Genomic DNA, 21,054 nt, shown 5'->3' with positions numbered 1-21,054 from the left:
AATGTGCTACACAGTACTTTGCATGAAAGTATGCAGTTCGTGGCCGTACAACCCTGTGAGACAGGTACTGCTGTCTCCATCTTATAGATGGTAAATGGGGACACGGAGGTGAAGTAACTTCTCAAGATCACATAGTCACGGTCGAAACTTCTCAGCCCAATCCAACCACAGCTGCCCCTCGGTGTCCACCGGATTGGGGCTCCGGGGCCATGGCGGGTGCCCATCTCCCTTACACAAAATGGCATGGTACAGTAAGTGGGCTTAGGGTGTCTGTACCCACGGATGCGGAACCCACAGATACAGAGGGCTGACTGTAGTACTATTTCCCTGGGCAAATTTCTACTCCAGCCAAATTGATATATTCATTATGAATCCTATCCTGGCAAGAATCACGAGAATGACTTCCTGATTCCTCTCTTTCAGTTCTAATGTCTCCTTTGAAGCCTATGTGACAACTTCAGCCTACACTGCTCGTTCCTACCTCAGAGTTTCTACCCAATCATGGGTGTATACTGGGGTGACCCTATGTGTCCACGTTTGCCTGGAAGAATTGTGATCGTTGTTGTATAATTGTTGTCTCGCTATTATGATGCGCAGTGCCCCCTTTTACTCTCAGAAATATCTCAATCTGGACAATAAATAATAAGGTCATCCTACATATATCATATCATTTATTGTAGGAAGATACAGTTTATGTCATGTGTCTTAACTCTCCAATTAAATCATGGTCCTTGAGGGTGGAAAAATCAATCTTAAAACTTCATAGTTCTCTTCTTTCATTAAGTTGCGAACTTAACATACACAAGCACAGTTGCTTATGTGTGTGCGACAAAACAATTTTGGAGATGAGCCTTTGGCTGGGTTTTGTTTCCCAATTAAATCCTACTTTTAGCTCTAAAGACGAAAATTGCATTTTAAATTAATTCATATAGTTAACCTCAGTCACTGTGCCTGAAAAATACTACGTATTTAATATACTGGAAGATGAATGAATAATGTACTAGAATATGCCAGACTATAGCCAACATTCCTAAAATATTTCAACAATGTAATGTAACAGGATACTTTAAGTATAACCAGGAAGTGGATCTACCAACAACTACCAAGAAAAATATGTATTCTAATGTTTTTACTATTATACACAGTTAGGTGATGATAGACTCACTGTTTTCCACACACAACTATCATGGACTACGTGCCCTGAAACAGCCCATAGTGATAATAAAAAACAGTTACCCTGAAGAGGGAAAAAAGAAAAAGACATTTTAGAAAATCATCCTATTCTTTACAGTATGTTTGTAGTCAACTCATTATTCAAAAGTGATAGCAAACTCTCCTGTTTAAGAAGAATACATTCTGTCTGGCTATGAAGACGACGATTGTTCCAGGCCGCCTGTGCTTCACAGGCCTATTCAGCTCACGCAGACAATTTGCATCAACCTGTGCCTAGTGATACTGTCACTCAGTGGTGCCCCAGAGAGCCGCCACCTCATGTGCTCTTAACGTTGAGGTTCTCATTTATAAATTAATGTCTCTGGAATACTCATGAATTCTTACTTGAATATAATTGTTTTATTCATTGTTATTTATTAAATTTAAAAACCATAATAAATGATTTTACTTAGGTTTAGTGTGACAAAATTATTTAGCAGCAGAACTCTACAAAACAAGCAGGAAATGAAAATGGCAGACACGTAAATGCATCGACATCAGCATATAATATTAAGTACAATTATCAGGAAAATATAGCACAAAATTCTGCATCTATGCAGGGTATACCATCTAACCTAAGAACGTTATTGCTTAACGTAATCGCTAAGTGTTCATCGTTGGGGGTGAATGCATCATGCTATTCATTTAAAAAAACACAAGAACTGTATGTTCATAAAAGTTGTTACTGAATATAAATATAAACCCAGCAGCATCAAAACATTTAGCATTACAATACAGAAAGCAAATGCAATGGCAGCAGATGGTTTCAAAGAGGGGAAACAAAGAAGAAAACTACACAGTAGTAAAGTACAAATTAAAACTAAAAGGAAAAACTTTACAAAGAAATAGTTAAGGAAAAGGGCAGATGAACTCCTGGGAAAAAGTAAATGACTAACAGAGAGCAAAAGAAGGATTATTTATAAAGAGGAAAGACTGTTATGAGCAGATTAGACAATTGTCTAGAAACATGGACATGAAAAGAGTAGAATGCATCTTTGCCAGAGAAACAATTCAAGAACTAAAGAACCCCTGGCACTGAGCTAGAAAATATCACTTATGCTTTCTGCAAATTTAGAAACTTAGGTTCAGAGTTAAAGAAAAATTGTCTAAGGTTATAAAAAAAACAGAAGATAGTTAGAAATCCAAATAAATTGGTGCAGGTCAGTTAAGTATGACTATCTTCTGACTTGGACTATATGCTATACGCTGAGCAATGTTCTATTTTTTAAATCAATAAAATAGCCTACGCTCATGTCTATTAAACAAAATCCACAAGAGTAAGTGAGGAATTTCAGAAGTTTCTAACATATATCAACAATAGCTCAGAGTAACGAACACCATAAAATAGATACAAAAGTCTGGGAAAGGTATTTAATGAGTCTCTTGATCTCTCATTGTAAGAGCTTAATAACAGTGTTCCTATCACTTTGATTTCTTATATTAGAGCTTATTTTCAGAATATTCATGACGTTAATGTTTGAACAATTACCAATCCCTAACATACTGTCCTTACTCTATCTTCCGTTTTAGAAAGTACTAATAGGGCATAAAAATTGCTTTCTTAGGGAATATAAAAAAATTACTTTTCCTGTTTTCTTCAAAAGTAATTCCACAATGCTATGCATTTGATTACGCTTTCTTGCAGCGGTTGTGGGGAAGAACTAAATGCATCAGGACTACAAATAACAAAGGCAGAATTCTACCCAAAGTTACTGTTATGATTATTACCTCCTGGAGCCCCAATAGTCTTTCTTGGCACTCCTAAATGATAAGACTGCAAACACTCATTTCACATTCAAGTATTCAGGCTACTCACTCATGAATGGAGTTAGTGGTTTTGATCACATATACATAAATTTTTATGTGCATAGGACCTCATGCCTTCGAGGAACAACTCTCCTGGTAGTGACTTTAATCTAGCAAATACTAAGTCATCTGGATCCTAACCACCTCTCATTTATAAGCTTTGATGTCCCAAGGCTTCACGTGTAAATCCACTGTTTGAAACCTGGATTACATTTCTATAGAAAAAAGGCTATTTACGGCAGTTAGTTTCCCAGCGAATTCCTAAGCCTATTTAATCTATTGTAATAATATGACTAAAATACACCTAATATGCAGTGAAAAGCAGTAACATTATTAGTAATCGCAAACACCCATAACTCTTACTGTGTGCCAGGTCATCTTTTAGGTGTTTTTCCTATGTTGACTCATTTGATCCTCACACCAACCCTATGGGAAAGTTACTATTACTACGCCTGTGTCTACAGAGGAGGAAACTAAGCAGAGACTAAATAACCTACCCAAACCTGGTTAAGAAGTACCAGAGCTGGGTTTCAATCCAACCCTGGTTCCAGGGCCTGCACTTTCAGCCACTAGGCTAAATTGCCTATAATTATTGACAAGTTTTAGTTAGTTCAGCCTGCAGAGCATCCAAAGTTTTAAAAGTACATCATGGTTTTTTACTTCAAATGACTCATCTGACACTTTAAAAGATTCTTCTGAGGCTGGTTTCATTACTTCACTCAGTCACTATTATTTAATGAATTATTCACATATGTGCACGTAGAATTTACTTCAGGATCAGTGTTCGTGGTCAGAGCCCCTGGCCCTTGGCTGAAGCCCCTGGACTACTCCATTTGTCTCCAAAATGTATGCTTCCTAAATAAACAAATCTGAGTTGTCCTGCTTTTTAAAAATAAAAGTAAAAACAAATCAATAAATAATCTCTATCAGGAAGTTAAACAGAGGAACAATTACCATGACTTCTACTAACCACTCCAGAAATGCACTGAATTAATTAACTTTGATTCCTGTTCTTAATGTTGTCTTCTATGTTGTATTTACTGGGGGCTTGATAGCGTCATCTGTTCATTTTCTGTCAATTTCCCCCTCCACTGCTCTTGGCAACACCAATCTTGGAGCACCATCTCCTCACCCCAGGAAACAAAGATTCAAAGGAACTACTAACAGAGGTTCAAATCCAAAAGATTCACTGGTGCGCATACAGGACTAGTTTTAGACTAGCTGTTCTGTGAAGACAAGAAGGCAGGGGCAGGGGCGAAGGGCTGGAGGATGGAGAGAGAGCTCAGCGATGACTCAAACTAGAGAGAAAGAAATGAAGAGACAGGGTCTCCAAGTTAGTTCTAGCTTCTAAAATTACCTTTAATTCTTATTCAATTTACAAATCTCAAAATGTATCACTTGACTTTTGATTAACTTCTTAAATTTTAAACTGCAATTATAAATTCAATAGATTTTTTTCCTTTTTACATATTTCAACTACCTGATGGCAAATCTTCCCAATTACTTAATAATTCCTAAGAAACTAATAAACTAAACTTATAAAAACATGAACCTTAAATTCTTGTCAATGTCACAGTAATGTAAATACACTTATAAGTGTTTATCCTAGAAATCACAAGCAAAAAAAAAAAACTCAATTACATATTTTACATTGGAAGTACATTGACCTCAGCATCATTTAGTCAGCCATCAGAGAAATCAAAATCAAAACCACAATAAGATATCATTTCAAACCCACTAGGATGGTTATAACCAAAACAATAGACAATAAGTGTTGGCAAAGGTGTGGTGAAACTGGAATCCTCAAATATTGCTGAGGGGAATGTAAAATGGTACAGCTGCTCTGGAAAACAGTTTGGCAGGTCCTCAAAACGTTAAACACAAAGCTGTCCTATGATCCAGCAATTCCAGTCCTAGGTATGGTTGATTCTCATTATATGTAGTAGTTCTGTTCTACACAGTTTCATGAACACTGAGTAAGAGGATACTGAGCCACTACTATTAGGGTTAGGCTGTGAGCCTCTGGTAACAATTTCATCAACCAATGAATACATAACCTGATTTTATATGTGTTTCTGTTTAAAGATACCTTAAAAAGATGTTTACACAACTCTGTGAACATTCCAAAAAATCCACTGAACTGTACACTTTTTAAAAGGGTGAATATCATGGTATGTGAATTATTTCTCAATTTTTAAGAATTGGAATTACATTGAACCTGAACCTAATTGAGTCTCTAGACTTCAATACCAGTTTACAGGAAAACTGAGGAATAGAGGAAGAAATAAAATAACACTATGAAAAAGCAAAACTTAAACCAAACCCGAAATGCAGTACATTGTACAAGACATATGTCCAGCTCTTCCAACAAGTCAATGGCATAGGAAGAGAGAGAGAAAGGGGGTTAAAGAGGGAGGGAACTAAGAGAATAAAAGATACTCACATGACATAATCATATGCAACGTGTAAACCCTTTTAGATCTTAATTTGAACAAACCAACTCTTAAGTAAAATAAGGGAGATCTCAATATGGACTGCAGAGTAAATGTTATTAAGGAATTACTGTGATAATGAAGTCATGATTATATAGATTCTTATCTGTTAGAGATTCATACTTAAGAATTTAAGGAAAAATGACCAAAAACCTGGGATCTGTTTTAAAATACTCTATTAAAAACAACTTGTTGGGGGAGGATGGTGGTGAACAGGTATAATAAGAATGGTATACATGTTTTTAATTGTTGAAGCATGGTGATAGGTACATAGGAGTCCTTTAGACTATATTTTCCACTTCTATGAATGTCTGAAACTTTCTATGATGAAAAGTTTTTTTAAATTATAATTATAAGGCAGTCTTATTATTCAAAGAAGTCTAATTCTCTTAACTATGAAAACTACACAAACGGCCAAATATGGAGAGATTGCTTATTTGTGTATTCTTTTTAAACTTAATTCAAAATCTTCCAGGAAGTAAAAGACATTTGTCTAATAAAAAAATTATACCGTCACAAACAATTTTGGGATAACTTTCCTATGAAACTTTTAGGGCTACCATCTCAGCTGTTAAGATTTCTTCAAGATCAGAGAGGCCCAGGGACAGACCCTTGCCTGCAACCACAACGGCCAGCTGAACCTGCATGATAGCTGCTGCATCAATGACACCAGAACTTAGAGAAGGAGACAGGTCCCTCGGCAGCCTGCCTCCAACCTAAAGGATGTCTTACTGACCTCCAAACGAGACACTGACCGTTACCTGCCAGAAAGTTGTCGAACATATACATACAAATCATCTGCCTTTGCAGTCAACAATTATAATAAAAAATGAAAAAAACTCAAAATAATCAACGATCCGTTCAATATGAATGGTGCCTCTACCTTGGGTGGGACGACGCTGACCCTTAGATTCAGGTGTACTATTAATGTATATATGCTTAATTTTTCTGTTTACTCAAAGAAATCTATAACTCTACTCGGGCAGCTACAATACTGATTAGATGTGACATTTATCTGAATTTTAAGATATGTGAATGTCTTCCCATGTAAATATATAAGAACCCTGAACTTGGTTTGTATGTATTCCATATATTTTCTACCTTTTGGAGCCACAGTTCTTTTAGGTGATAAACTAATAAGGATATAATCTTGGATCTTTTTCATGACTTGGTCTGAATTCTGATCACAACTGGTAAGGCCATTCTACTAAAAGGTATTATTTGCAGATTCCTTCAGCTTTTTAATTAGGTACTGTTCTAAATTCAGCTGCTGTTCCCCAAGGGTTTCCTATTCTAGATTTAAGGAAATGACAGGAAAATTTTAGGAAAAAACTTGAGGGCAGGAAGTCCCTGCCACGTAAAGAGAACATGTAAGTGTCTCTTTTCTTTAACAACTGACATTTCAATTACAGTGCCATGGAATAAGCAGTTCATGTACTTACACATTAATCATTTACATATTTATTAGTAGAAATACCTCACGAAAACACAACCTAATCAAATAGGCTCTAAAGAAAAAAAAAATCTTAATGTATTTTTCTTATTCCCCATATTCCTGTGTGTTCTGTGCACCCGTGTTCTGTTGGTTTGTCTTTGTCTCCCCATCAAAACTGTACATTTCTTCAGGTCACAAAAAAGGAAAGGAAAGAGGAAAAGTATATGCTAGGTGCTTTGTTATTCTGTGAATGAGATGTAATACAGTCAACACAAGCTTAGTTGGTGAGTAAAATACGTTTGAGGAGTACAGACAGAATCTTAGAATTAAAGGAGGGTAATGTCTCCATAGGACGTTTTCATCAACATAGGGTTCTCTGGTGAATACCCCTCATCTTCTTTAAGGTCTCCTAACACATTTACATTCCCCAATATGTTTTCAAATCTGTTATTTAATTCACATTACATACATTACCTACATGCATCTGGGAGGCACTTTAATGACTGTTACTTTACCTGTAATGGCTACTGCAAAGATCAGATAAAATAAGTATGAACATTTACTCTAAATTCTAAGACCTTAAAGTGCTGTTAGTCTCATATTTATATATAAGGAATAATTCGCTTCAATCAAATAAAATGGCTATCCTTAATTTGTCCTTTTCCTAACCTTGCTCAATTATTTCCTGCCTTATATATGAGGTTTGCCATACATTTAGGCCTATTAATCCTTTGAGCATCAATTAAACATGTAACTCCTATTTAGACTATAAACTCCTTAAGGACAGGAAACACAAGAACTTCAATTCCTTCTGTGTCTGTACTTCCTTCTACTTCCTCTCACCATTGGCCAGTTTTTTACAGAGTGGGTATTTGTGGCAGCATTATTAAATATCCTTAATGAAGGCATGGTACAAGTACGGAACCAGCTAATCATTCTCCCTAAAGTGCGTCAATAAAATCATTAGGGGGCCATTAGAGAGGAAGAGGAAAATACCATGATTACCAGGATCACGATGCTGTCTCTAACAAGCCATAGCAACCACTGAAGAGGTAGCCCTAAAAAGCAGCAGCTACATTCCACATGCTTACTAACAACCCTTATTCCAAAGACTCAAGGTCCTCTGAATGTCTACAATCACTCTACAAATGTTTCAGTCTTTAAACCATTATTATTTTCATAATTTAAATCTGAATAAGGTAGCCTGAAGCATGTACAATTAGAAAATACGTGGAAAACAAACCACTTCTAAGTGGTCTTACTGTGCTGCAGCACAGCTATTATACAGCGTATATGTGAATTACTTCTCAAATGAGGGAATTCTGCAAAGAATTAAAAACCTGTAAGACTTTTCAAACTACCATTCTAGTGATTTCTGACATGCTTGATATTATTGTTGGTGGTGATGACAATAGGATTTACTGACTACTTACCATGTGTCAGAAAGTGCGCTAACTATAATTATATAAAGCAGATATCATCTTTATTTTCCAGATGAGCAGACTGAGGCTTAACTGAGGTTAGATGTCTGGCCAAAGCTAAGTGGAAGGTTTTTCCAGTTCACTGTACAGCCTGGGTTTGGTTATCAGACCTAGCACTTAATAGCTGTGACATCCCAGACATATTACTTGACTGTTCTGGGAGCTAAGTGTCTTAGTTGTAACATCACTACTATCAACATCTGTTTCATACTGCAGAGTCTGAAAAATGTTTTGATTTCTATTAAGTTACTGGATATTCACACCACCCTCATTTTCTCATTCTGCAGATGACTTACCCAAGGTCACATGCCCGGTGGCTAGATCAGGGCTCACATACAGACAATACCCTAACTACTCACAATCTATTCTGAAGCTCAAATGAGACAGTGTGTGAATGTATTTTGTAAACTCTACATCCTTTTGTAAAAATGTAAACTAGCATATTATTATCCATGTTCCCTGATTAGGGAGGTACTGATTGTATTCAATGATCTCGAAAGTTATATCTAGATGTAAAACTGCAAGTTAGAAGAGTTTTTTTCTTTTGCTTTAAAAAAAAATAGATTCCCACCATCTAAAGACTATTAACATTTTTCTTTACACAGTATGATCACGCTCAATAGAATATAAATTTTTTCTTTTCCTCAAGATAATGTTAAGAATCTCTCCATGGTATTAATCATGCATTCAGCCAAAAAAAAAAAAATAGCACCTACTATGGACACACTGGGTATGTAAGCAAGCAAACAAACAAAAGATAACCTGTAAGAAAGTGCTATAAAGGAAACAAGGCTCTAGAATAGGGAGCTTTAGGAAGGTTTCATTGAAGCGCTCTCTGAGGAGATGATACTTAAACTGAGACCTAAACTAGCAGCCAGAAACACAAAGAATAGAGGCAGTAGGACACTGCAGGCAGTGGGAACAGCGTTTATGAAGACTTCAAGGAAGAAAAGGAAAAACCTGCCCATTTCAGGAAAGAGAACACGAATGCTAAGGGCAGCCTAGCAGCCGAGGAAGGCTGGTACAGATGAGGCTGAAGGGCACACGGGCCAGATCCCACATAAGCCGGGAGGAGTCTGAGTAGTGCTCAGAATGTACTGCGAAACCATTTAAAAGTTTTAAACAGGGAGGCACATGATCCAAATTCCACTGCAGATCACCTTGGCTGTTGTATGGATAAAGTAGCTAGTAAGATAAGAAGAGAGCCCAGCCCGAGCCCTGAAGAAGGCTAACATTCAGAAGGCAGATCAGAGCTGGCAAAGGAAACTGAGAGGGAGGGGCTGATGAGAGAGCAAGACAGCTCTGTGTGGGGTCATGGGAACCAAAAGAAAGTGTTTAAAGGAAGACCAGATGCTATACTACTTTAAGTTCTGCTGAGAGGTCGAGTAAGATGAAGACAGAGAAGCGTCTTCTGGATTTGTAACCTAGAGATCACTAATGACCTAGAACAGTTTCAGTGGCGTGCAGTCTATTCTGTGCACAACCTTTGTAAATATTTAATGACTTCTTATATCCCACTGAGTGAAAACACAGCCATTTTTCCTACAAAAGTGAGTTTTCTCCACAGGAATTAGATATTTTAAATTCAATTAAAGAACATGATTTACCTTATTTGAACCAATATTGTTTATAATACAAACTATGACGAAGAACTAGCACTCTATGTAGGAAAAAGCAGCTGCACACAGGACACACAGGGACGCAAAGCTACTCTGTTTGAAAGGCTGGCTACTATGCTGGTGTTGTGTTTTTCTGCTCACCGTTAAGTTATGAATTTCCAGCCTCTACAATAAAGGCCTGAAAGAGATACTCAAATCTCCAGCACCCATGTATGCATGGGCCCTTGACAACTTCAGGTTAATGGGGTACAGGTTAAAGTACCTGGGGAGGAAGGGCTCTTTCTCAAATAAAGTGCTGCTCAGGAAAAGCCTTTTGTCCTTCCACCTTTTCACCACCTGGAACATAATGTGATGTTTGGAATTACAGTAATCTTTAGACCACAGGAAGGAAATCCACAGGCTAAGGAGAGTAGAGCGGAGTGACAGGAGGAGCCTGGTTCCTTGAGGGCAGTCTCAGGCCACTGTATTAGCCCTAAAAAGCCACCTTCCAGATTTCTTGCTGGAGGAGGCATGTAAACCCCTCACTTGTTTTAAGCCATAATAGCTAAACACGATGCTAGCAGATACATGATATATTCATTTCATTCCTTCCTCAGTAAGAGTATTTTTAAAAGAAGCAATGTTTAGTACAAGAAGACATCAGAACTATAGCAAATTCCACTGCAACTAGGAGTGGCATGTGATCTAGTTGTGAACAATGAGGTACAAGGAAGACTGATGGGGGCTCCTAGGAAATGAAACCCTTTGCTGATAAGAAGAAAGTGCTGAAGAAAAATGGTAGCTGGGCTGTCCCTGCCATGCCCTCCACACCACCGCTTGCCCTCTGCCCTTCCTGCCTTTTGAACTGGTTGTGATATCTGGAGCCACATGCTATCCTGAAGCCACAGGACAACAAGCACAAGGATGAAAAGCCCATCTCCAACAATGGAAAAACCCTGGCTGCTTGATGGCACTACCAACTGCTAAACCAGACTGCCTTTCTCCAGATTTAAGATAGTTAAGTGTCTTTATTGATAAAGTCATTTATTATTTACTATTTTTTTAAGTTTTTTTTCTTTTTTCCCCCCAGCAAAAAGCATTCCTACCTTCTTTCAAATAGCCAAGTGTAGCATTTCCTCCTTTACTCTGGCTTTGCATCTCCTTTCCAAGTTTCTTCTCCAGTATAGGTTGAAATTGTACTAATGTCCTGTCCTTGGAATGCTCTCCCTTCTAAATCGTATCAGTTCTTAAAGGGCCTAACTTAATTCCTGTGTTCCTCAAGACCTGTTCCAAAGGAGCCACAGGGACCATGTCCTGATGCCCACAATTCTCTCCAGTCATTTACTGACAGTCACTCACCATTCTCCACCCCCTTTACTTTATTCCCCACATAAACCCTCCCGTTCAAATCAGCGCAGCAATTAGCCAATTCAAAATTCAATCTAAGAATTTTCAGGCTGGGAATGCAGAATACCTTCACTGTGGCTCTTTTGCTACTCTTAACTGAAAGCCTAGTTGTAAACTCATGGTTACGTTACTTTAAGTATATGCAACTTATTTTCTCTTCTGGATCAGTAATTCTTAAGTATAAATCTGAATGTATCTGGGAAACTTTTCCAAAATACATACACCAAGAACCATCCCAAACCTACTGACTCATTTCCAAGGGCACATGTTGAAGGTCCCAGGTGACGCTGATGTGTACCCCTGGGTAAGATTTTTCTGCTGTAGGTATTCTACAGCTGCACTGTTCAATAAGGTAGCTGCTGGCCATATGTGGCTATAGAAGACTTGAAATTAATTTAAATTTAAAATCTGATGTGAGATTCAGTTATAGGAAAACTTTATGTCTGGAATGTGGGTGTGTGAATTTACTTTTGAAATGTAGATTTTATGAAATTTAAATACAGACGGTATTTCCAATGAAAATTTAACATCTGAATTGAAATGTTTTATAAGTAGATTACAAAGACTTGGTACGAAAAAATGTAAGATACTATTAATAATTTTATACTAGTTACATGTTAAGATGATAATATTTTGGATATACTAAGTGAAAATATATTTAAATAATTGATTTCCCCCATTTCTTTTACTTTTTTAATATGACCACTAGAAAATTTTAAACTATGTGTATTGCTGCATTCTATTTCTGTTGGACAGTACTGTTCTTTAAAGAGTCATTTTTACCCAATTGTGACTAAGAGTTATGCTATTTAAAACTCTCTATCACATTTACTTGGAGAGAGCTACTCACTGTGCTACCCAATGTCTCCTTTAGAAAGGCATGTGTAAGTCTGAAATTTCTCTCAGACTTCAGTGTCAGGAAGAAAATTCCTTTTCCTAAGCAACTGGTATAGTTTTATTTTAGGAACAATGCTAATCTTATTACAAATGAGGCACCTCTTCTTGCTCTGCCCACAGGAAGCTCAGAGCCAAATAAGAGGCAAACTTTATTAATTGTATAGACTCTTCAGGAACACTTCTCTACCTAGTGCCCAGATTTTATTTTTCTCTTTGAAAGTCACAAATTTTTTTTTTTTTGGCAGTGAGGTAGGAAATAACCTTCAATAAGCATCAAAGCTTAGATAAACACTAAAAACAAAACTTAGTTAAATTAAATATAGAAAATTGTATTCAATTCCTTAAACTGTTATTTCTCATTTTCTAATTTACTCTGCATAATTCATTCTTTTCAATGAAAATAAAGCAACCTTTAAACAACACACCACAATACAGCTGATCCTAGAACAACATGGGGGGATAGGGGTCTGGACCCTCTGAGCAGTTGAAAATCTGAGTGTAACTTACAGTCGGCCCTCCATAGATACAGTACCTCCGTATCCATGGTTCTGCACCCATAGATTCAACCAACTGCAGATCGTGTAGTACTGTGGTTTTTACTATTTTTAAAAAATCCATGTGCAAGTGGACCCGTGCAGTCCAAACCCATGTTGTTCAAGGCACACTCATATACTTTGGAGAAGGAGAAACAGAGTCACTTTTGAAATAAGATGAAAATCGTTAGAGGACAAAGGTGTCATTAGTGAATATTAGTGACACCGTTCTGCTTTATCTAATGAAATAATGTTCAGAGTCACAAAAGAAGGAACCCAAATCAGGCTCCTCGAATTCACTCATGGGAATTCACTCCTATTAAGCCTAACCAAAGAGGAAACAGCAGTTTCAGGTCTAACTTAGAAGGTTTAAAAAAAAAAAATTATGTAATGTTATTTGACTAAAGATTTTGTGAAATTCTCTCATTCATTTACAGCCAGTATGATAAGTATAGATTGTTTAATTACCTCAAATATCATAAGCGCAACAAGACCTTTCGGCAGATACCTATTTTACTAAGTCCTTAACTAAAACTGAGCATACCAACTAGCTTACAGATGTTATCAAGAAGAACAAATTTATATTCTACCAAACAGAACACTTAATCTAGAAATGAAACTCATGGTAGCAATCTGAAAGACTGCTAAAAGCTTCTATTCTTCACATGAATAGATCATTTCATATAGGTATACACCAACTATGTAATAAGAAACAATAATAAAGATTTTAATTCTGACTTTCCAAGCCAAATTTTCCACATGGGTAAAGGGGAGAAAAACTAATACTTTTTCAACAATCCATCAGAGTCACTGAACACCTACTCTTTTTCAAGCACCATAACCGGCCCAAGATACAAGGCTGAATAAGATGCACAGGTCTCATGCTCTCACTGGGGAAACCAGAGTGTGATTAAGCAGGGCCGAGGTGGGCTGCTGTCTAGGAATTCAGGTCTATAAGGGACACTAAAGCACCACTGGACTATACTGTCCATGTATGGCTAAAGTCAGCTCAAGCTCTAAAATTGAACAGTATAGAGATTTTTATCAGGAATAATAAATGTTATCATCTAAATCTTAAATGCCCTTTAAGAAGCTCTCTGCTTTAGAAAATTCATGAATTAAAACTACCAAAACTTGGGAAATGTTTTGTCTAATTCTTTTTTAGAAAATTGACCTTGCTTTAGCAAGCAGAAATGAAGCCGTAAGGTATTTGTTTCTATGTGGAAATGTTATGAAAATAAAATTAGTTTATCCTTATTCCATTAAATACATGTTGAGCAAACATTTAAAAAATATTATCATTAGTTCCTAACCCACATGAACTGACCCAACCCCAGGCAAAACAAAGTAGCAAGTGAAATGTCAATCCAGTGTAACTCAGCACTACAAAAGAAATCCTGTGTCATTCACAGGCACAGAGCCAACAAGCACCAACACAGACTTAAAAGGCCTAGAACAGCATCCCAGAGAAAAGGGGCTCCTACACCAAGATCTCAAATAGGAGTTAGTCAAGTGGAAAGTAGATGGGGGAAATACGTCTTATAATACATCGGCTTCAAACCTCTGAGATCCTCTAGTCTGGAGGCTATAGAATTGTAAATACACATACTTTGAGAAGTACCATGAATTACCAATCTGCCACGGAAAAAGGAATCAAAGAGATTAAAATTACTTTACCAAGTTAGAAGTTTGCTGAATAAATCTGGGAGGGCCAGAAGTCAAGGCATATATTTAACCCACTGCAAAGCTAAAAACATCCTTGTTCTATTCTCAGTCTTCTGAATACTATTTAATCCCCAAATATGTACTATCTTCTCAATTCAGAACCACAAAACAAAAATTCAGGCAACATTACTGGCATTTTGTGGAAATTTTCAGGAAGCTGTGCTTCCTGTACTGCATAGAGATCTAACTCTAAGTTACTAGATGAGTTCCACACCTGGGCAAACAATTGGCTTTATCATTCACAGGTTGGTTACACGGATTCCAGTCCAAACAGAAAAGCACCCAGCGGAAGATGTCTGGAAAACTCTCTTAATGCAATAAAGGAAAACCCATACAGTCCTTTCTTAACTTTATCTTCTGGGGCCAACTAATCTATACATTTCTAATGGAGATAAGCTTTCAATATTTGTCAAATAACCAGTCCCTGCATGGAGCCATTATAAATTTAATTTATCACACACTGATGCCTTTAGGACCTATTAGGTAGGTGCTCAGGGATATTTTCCCCTAAACTTTCAGAATGCTTGCTAGGAATTCTCTTTTCAGTATTATTTAATTATGTTAATGTTACTATTATTATGTTACTCTTTTTTTTTTTTTTTTTTTTTGCAGTATGCGGGCCTCTCACCGCTGCGGGCCCTCCCGTTGGGGAGCACAGGCTCCGGAGGCGCAGGCCCAGCGGCCATGGCCCACGGGTCCAGCCGCTCCGGGGCATGCGGGATCCTATTATGTTACTTTGCATAGAGTCCCTTCTTCTCCTCAGTTAAAGCACTGAAGGTATTGAACTTACTAGATTATGAAATATAATCACAGAATTTAGGGAATTTACTTTTAGAACCAACTAATAGTAAAGAGTTTTTTATAACAGAAGCTGCCTGTTGTGGCTACCCAGAGAGCTGCTCTCTTGCTATGGGCTAAGATAATCAGTTTTAAACTGTGTCTAAAATAAGAGCAACTATGCCATCAATGTTGACCTCTGGAAATCTTGTAATCAAAATCAATTTGGTTATAAGAATTGATTATAAAAATTGCTGTTTAGAGGCCTTCATTGTTATTTTCTTGGTCTTGGCTAAACTCTACACAGCAGAGATTGCTACATAGCCACTAGGTAAATTAGGGGTTATCTATCCTATGTTGTATTATATCTTGATTCAAGACATGGAACATGAATTACCTTGGCTGCATGTAACAATCCTCAAGAGCAAGACAAAACTCTGGCAATGCTGCTATGCTGTGTCCTCTTTATCCCTGGACATTTTGTGCTGAGGACTGTTCCATTCCAAGCTACAGTGCTAAATGCTAAACCACTTCGATTTTTAAAATCATACGTAGAAGGTGAATACGTGAATTTAATTTCTTGTCTGCTTTATTTTATTCATTCTGGAATAAAGGAACGGAAGCATTTTCTAGTTTAGACTTTGAATGTCAACACGGGGAAAGGCTACTACTACACAGCTCAGTATGCTATAATGTTTAAAATAAAAATATAAATTTCAATAAATAAATTTCAGTTCCTCTGTTTCCTTTGCCTCCTGTTTGACAGATCTGCAGAAGCAGCAGAAACCTTGAATTTTTACAAATGTGATTTCAGTTGTGCAGGCTTGCTCTTGTGATTTAATCGCTGCCATGGTCCCCTCCCCGCTCTTGGGGGTTGGGGATGTGTGATGAGGAGAATAGCTGCAGTAATTGTAATGACAGAATGGGTCAGGGGAGGCACAAGGAAAGGGCCATAAACAAAAGAGCTTCAATGTATTAGAAAAAACAGGGTTTCTAGAGGCTTGTGATGTTTTGAATGTCAACCTGTAATCCAACTCTAAAAGCAGAAAGTAATCATAGGAGAAAAAAAAATCGCCAGCCAACAGAAGGTCATCAAGTTTGTTAAAAGGGATATTCAAGTGCAAATTCACAGGTACACACGTACATGTACGGATACACTTGCACATGTGGCCAATCCCTACTCGGATCCAGAACTGGGTCAGGGTTTTGAGAGATGGGAGAGCAGAGAGCTGGGTGAGTGGCAACCAGACATAAAGAAATGCCTTCTCTGTAAGCCAAGGATTCCAAATGAAACTTGATTCAGAGAATTTTTTTAAACTTTTGCTTTTATTCAGTTCAAGCCTTATAGAAAAATAACCTCTAGCTTGAACTGTTTGCAAATGTTTATTTTTAGCTCTCCATTCACCCTTAACTGCATAAAGGAGTGAAGAAAAGGAAGAAGCAAAATAAAGCTAAAAAATAAGAAAATAGCCATACTTCACCTCGAGTTCAGATATACTCACAAGCTTTCTAATTCATGATCAAGAAGTCTAAATTTGGACTAAGGAAAAAAGATACTATCACACACATCCTCTTCACTCAGGAAGAGAAAGTTAATAGTATCTGCAAAGCCTTCAAACCACAGGAATTCAGAGACACTTAACATCAATTATTTAAATGACTACTAACCTATCGCAGAGCAAAGGAAAAAGAGAACAAACTGTTTAGGTCACTGACCAGACATATAAACACTATTTTCTTCCTTTTCCTTCCGATAAAAAAGGAAGATAGCAACCTAATGATTTCCCAGATTAAAGCCAATCAATCACCTGAAAGATATTGCTCTGTCCAAGAACTATTTTTAAATCTTTGGGCAATTTTTTTAGCTTTCAAAAATAGTTTCTTACTTACTGAAAAAATTCTTACTTCACATAATATGTATGTTACAAGTGCGCTTGTGCTCAACGTTAGTGGCCAATGTTTACGTTTTTATATGCTGACAGCAAAGTCAGAATACATTTCACTTCTTTTAGAGGTAAGAGAGAAAAACTGAGAACTCTAAGAATATTGCCTAAAGTAGGATTAGAAAAGAACTTTGCTATACTATGCCTTCAACATTTCTCAATGTTCATAAGACAAAAATCACTTTAATGCTAAACAGATTTTGAAATGTTAAATTTTTCAGTGCCTTCAGTTCAAAATTACTAAAAGGTAGCATAAAAACTTGTCTTTATATGCTTTTATATCTGTATGATTGATAATATTAGGTAATTATTGCTAATTGTGAAGCTGTGATGATTACTGTGGTTGTTTTAAAAGTCATTGTCATATATATCAAATATCACATGTAACATGATAATTGGGATTTGTTTCAAAATCATTCAAGAAAAGCAAGTAAACATGACTATGAGCTGATAACTGTTGAAGCTGGAATATGGATACATGGGGGTTTCATTATACTCATCTCTCCATTTCTGTAAATATCTGAAATTTTTCATAAAACTTTAAGTGTTTACAAAATCCCACCTAAGGGACTCTTAATGTTGTCATCTAAAGGAGTTGAGTCAAACTGTAAAGCTGGTCATTTAGCTTTGGGACAGAAAATGAGAAATATTCATAGCGTAATACGGAAGAGAATGGCCAAGTAAGGTGTTTTGTTGCAGTATGCATCCATACCAGAAGTCCGGGAATAAAGAAACGTGATTATAGAGTTTAAAAGAAATACAGCCACCAGTGAATAAAAGATTCCACCAAGTCCATGAACTAAGGTGGGTGTTATAATGGTACTTTTACAAATCCGGAAAAAATTAACCTACCTATCCATAGAATTAGAAGACTTAATATAATAAAACAGTCATATATTTTCTGTAATCCATCCTGGATAATTAATGTTTATTTACAATAATGAATTAAACTACTAGGACACTGCAAATTATACAGATTTATTTTTTATGAGAAGTTTTCCAAAATAAAATAAAATGTGCTCTTCTTTCAACCAGAAAGGACATCATTTAAAAAAAAGGAAAGTTAGAAGAGAATTATATTAAGTAATTTAGAGAGAAACAATTTAGAAAGAATTCAAGAACCCCCCCACCCCCACCAAAGAATTAATGAGCAACATTCATTAATGTTAAAGGCTGATTAAAAGGCCAGAGACCTCCATCACAAGGAATAACTCAAGGGTAATAATCCCTCTTCCCCACTCCCTACCCCCCAAGTTTTTCTATAGACAACTGCAAGGATAAAATGTCAACCACTTCAGAAATGTGAAAGATTCTACAAATAAGCTTAATAGAATGATTTACGGTATTTGGATAAGCCTAACAACGTCTCCTAAACTTATAGTATTCCCCTTACATGGTATTTTCTTTGTTTTCTGGAAAGAAGCTTCTCTAATGAAGATAGCGGTATGTTAGTGACCCTGCAAAAAAGATGTACCAGAGATAAGCAGGATCTCACTGAGAGGTCCTTAGACTTTTTATAGTAACATAGAATGAATTCTGGATTTAGACTACTCCCAGATTCCTTGCAGTCTTAAGAGTTTATTTTACATTCATGGTTCCTATATTTGAAATAGTATTAGACATTTAAAAATATTAAATTCAAGGTTGTTTTTTTTCCCTTGAGTTATCTTCCACTCCTTTGTTCTTTCAATCTAAAGAATCAGATATGGACACCGTTCAAATCAACATGCTAGGCTACAACCATGATATAAACAATAAACTCAACTGCATAATAAAGATATTAAAGGACACCCTTTACCTGATTTGCTATTATTTGTTAAATAAATGCTCCCTTTTTGCTCTGCAATCTTACTACATGTATACATAAAAGAAACTGGCTCATTTCTAATGTACATAGTAGTACTGAATAATAGAATACACCTTCCCAGAATTCCAGAGATGTTATACTCACATAACAGGCTCTGGAGACAGAATACCTGGATTTGAATCCTGGTTCCATCAGTCACCAACAAATTGCTTAATTTCTCCATGTTTCAGTTTCCATATTTTTAAAATGGGGATAATAATAATTCCTAGCTCATAGCATTGTGGGGAAGTTTTATTGAATTAATGTGTGTGAAACACTTGGAATACTGCCCACCTGGGCACTCAATACTAACTAAGCTAAACTGTATTTACATATTGAAAACAACAGAAACTAGACAAGAAGGCTTATTGACTTAGGCTCCAAAAGGACCTTGTTATAAAAGACTGAAATCTGAGCAATGTTTCAGTATATCCGATACTACTTGTGGGTTTTTTTTTTTAAACCTATTGTTTGTAGTACCTGATTTATTACACTAAATTCATCAGAGAAAAGTGAAATACCTCCCTTGTGACATAACAAAGCTGTAACACATATCAGGACGGAAACTGTGTTTATTATTTATAACTGTACAAAGTCATCTCATAGTAGTCATGGTTCTTGGTAACTAATCAAATTGCTCAGGAAGCTATTCTGCCAAAGTTTCTTGGTAGGTCTAACTTTAAAACCTTTAAAATGAAGTAAGAGATGGTGCTACTGTTGCTTTGCAGATATTAAATTTCACCTGGGGCTTGAAGACTCAGTCCTTTCCAAAAGAACACGCTAATTTCTTTGGTTGAATTCTCTACCATTTTCTATTGTATATCCTTTATTCAGTGAATATGTATTCCACAGATAGCAAAGTTTAGTATTCCAATAAAAATCTTTCCGAAAAATTAATATTTCTCTAATACAAGGCCATAATATAAACTCTGACTTTCTTTAAACCTACTTTCAGTTTATAGTATTGTGTACTGACTTTGTAAAGAAATACATATTCTGAATTTTCTGACTGCACGTAAAAATCCCCAAAATAGAACCATCAACAGTGGCTCTCAAGGAATTCAGATGAAATTAAGAGTGTTTTATAAATAGTTGCCAGGCGATTGCAACTGGTCTTCTAAAGTCCTTTGTTAAAGTACTTAAATTAGAAGATTAGAAATCTAATCTCATTCAGGACTGTTGAGAAATAGTGTTGATGTTCTTAATTGTGATATAATTAACAATAACATCACTGTAATATGCTGTGTTGCTTGAATATATCTGGCAGACAAAGTAGCTTATGAACTGGCAGAGACGGAACTCAATAAGTCAATGACCTTTACACAAATGTGATTTCTAAAGAGTAAACAGAACGTATAAATTTTGTAAATCATACACTCAGAGACTTGTTTTTATTTTATTTACTTTTGACAGGTGGACTGGAGAGTAAATAAACTATAAATAGAATTTAAAGTATACTATTCTTTTAAAAAATCTTGCATACCATAAACGTATATAGACATTATCTTTATATCATATATGTACTTCCAAACCTAGAACAGGATAAAGCAAAGTACTAATTGGAGAAGGGAAAAACTTAAAAAAAAAAAAAAAAAAAAGGTTGAGTCCTTTTGTAAGATCAGAAAGCCTTTAAGCATTCTTGCAAAACTCAAATATAAACAAACTCAAACTCCTCCTTCTTTGATTCTACTGAGATAAAGTGCTCTGATTTAGGTGAGTTTTTGTTTTGCTTTGACTTTAGGGGAGCTACCAAATAAAATTAGCAAAATATTTCTAGTCACTGGCACTCCATATTAGACTCCACAGAATCCCCAGAAAGACGACTGCATTTTAAAAAGCAAAAATGGGGACTTCCCTGGTGGCACAGTGGTTAAGAATCCACCCGCCAATGCAGGGGACACG

General features: G+C 36.3%; 1 protein-coding gene and 1 long non-coding RNA gene across 4 annotated transcripts in view; one reads left to right on the top strand and one right to left on the bottom strand.

Annotated features, from left to right (window-relative positions):
- LOC111175198 (uncharacterized) overlaps window positions 1-20,815 on the top strand; it is a 117,006-nt gene extending 96,191 nt beyond the window's left edge. Inside the window, exon 4 of one of the 2 annotated variants that reach the window (XR_016388744.1) lies at window positions 424-20,815. This is a non-coding gene — a long non-coding RNA (uncharacterized LOC111175198). The remainder of the gene's footprint in view (window positions 1-423) is intronic. The other variant, XR_002644651.3, reaches the window with a different exon arrangement.
- Window positions 1-21,054, bottom strand: part of UBL3 (ubiquitin like 3) — a 70,316-nt gene that overhangs the window by 24,511 nt on the left and 24,751 nt on the right. The window lies entirely within an intron of this gene.

Source organism: Delphinapterus leucas, chromosome 18 (assembly GCF_059928025.1).
Source record: "Delphinapterus leucas isolate spDelLeu-1000000601 "Yukka" chromosome 18, BTC_Dleu_Yukka2, whole genome shotgun sequence".
NCBI classification, from domain to species: domain Eukaryota; kingdom Metazoa; phylum Chordata; class Mammalia; order Artiodactyla; family Monodontidae; genus Delphinapterus; species Delphinapterus leucas.
This window is presented reverse-complemented; position numbering and strand designations above follow the sequence as displayed.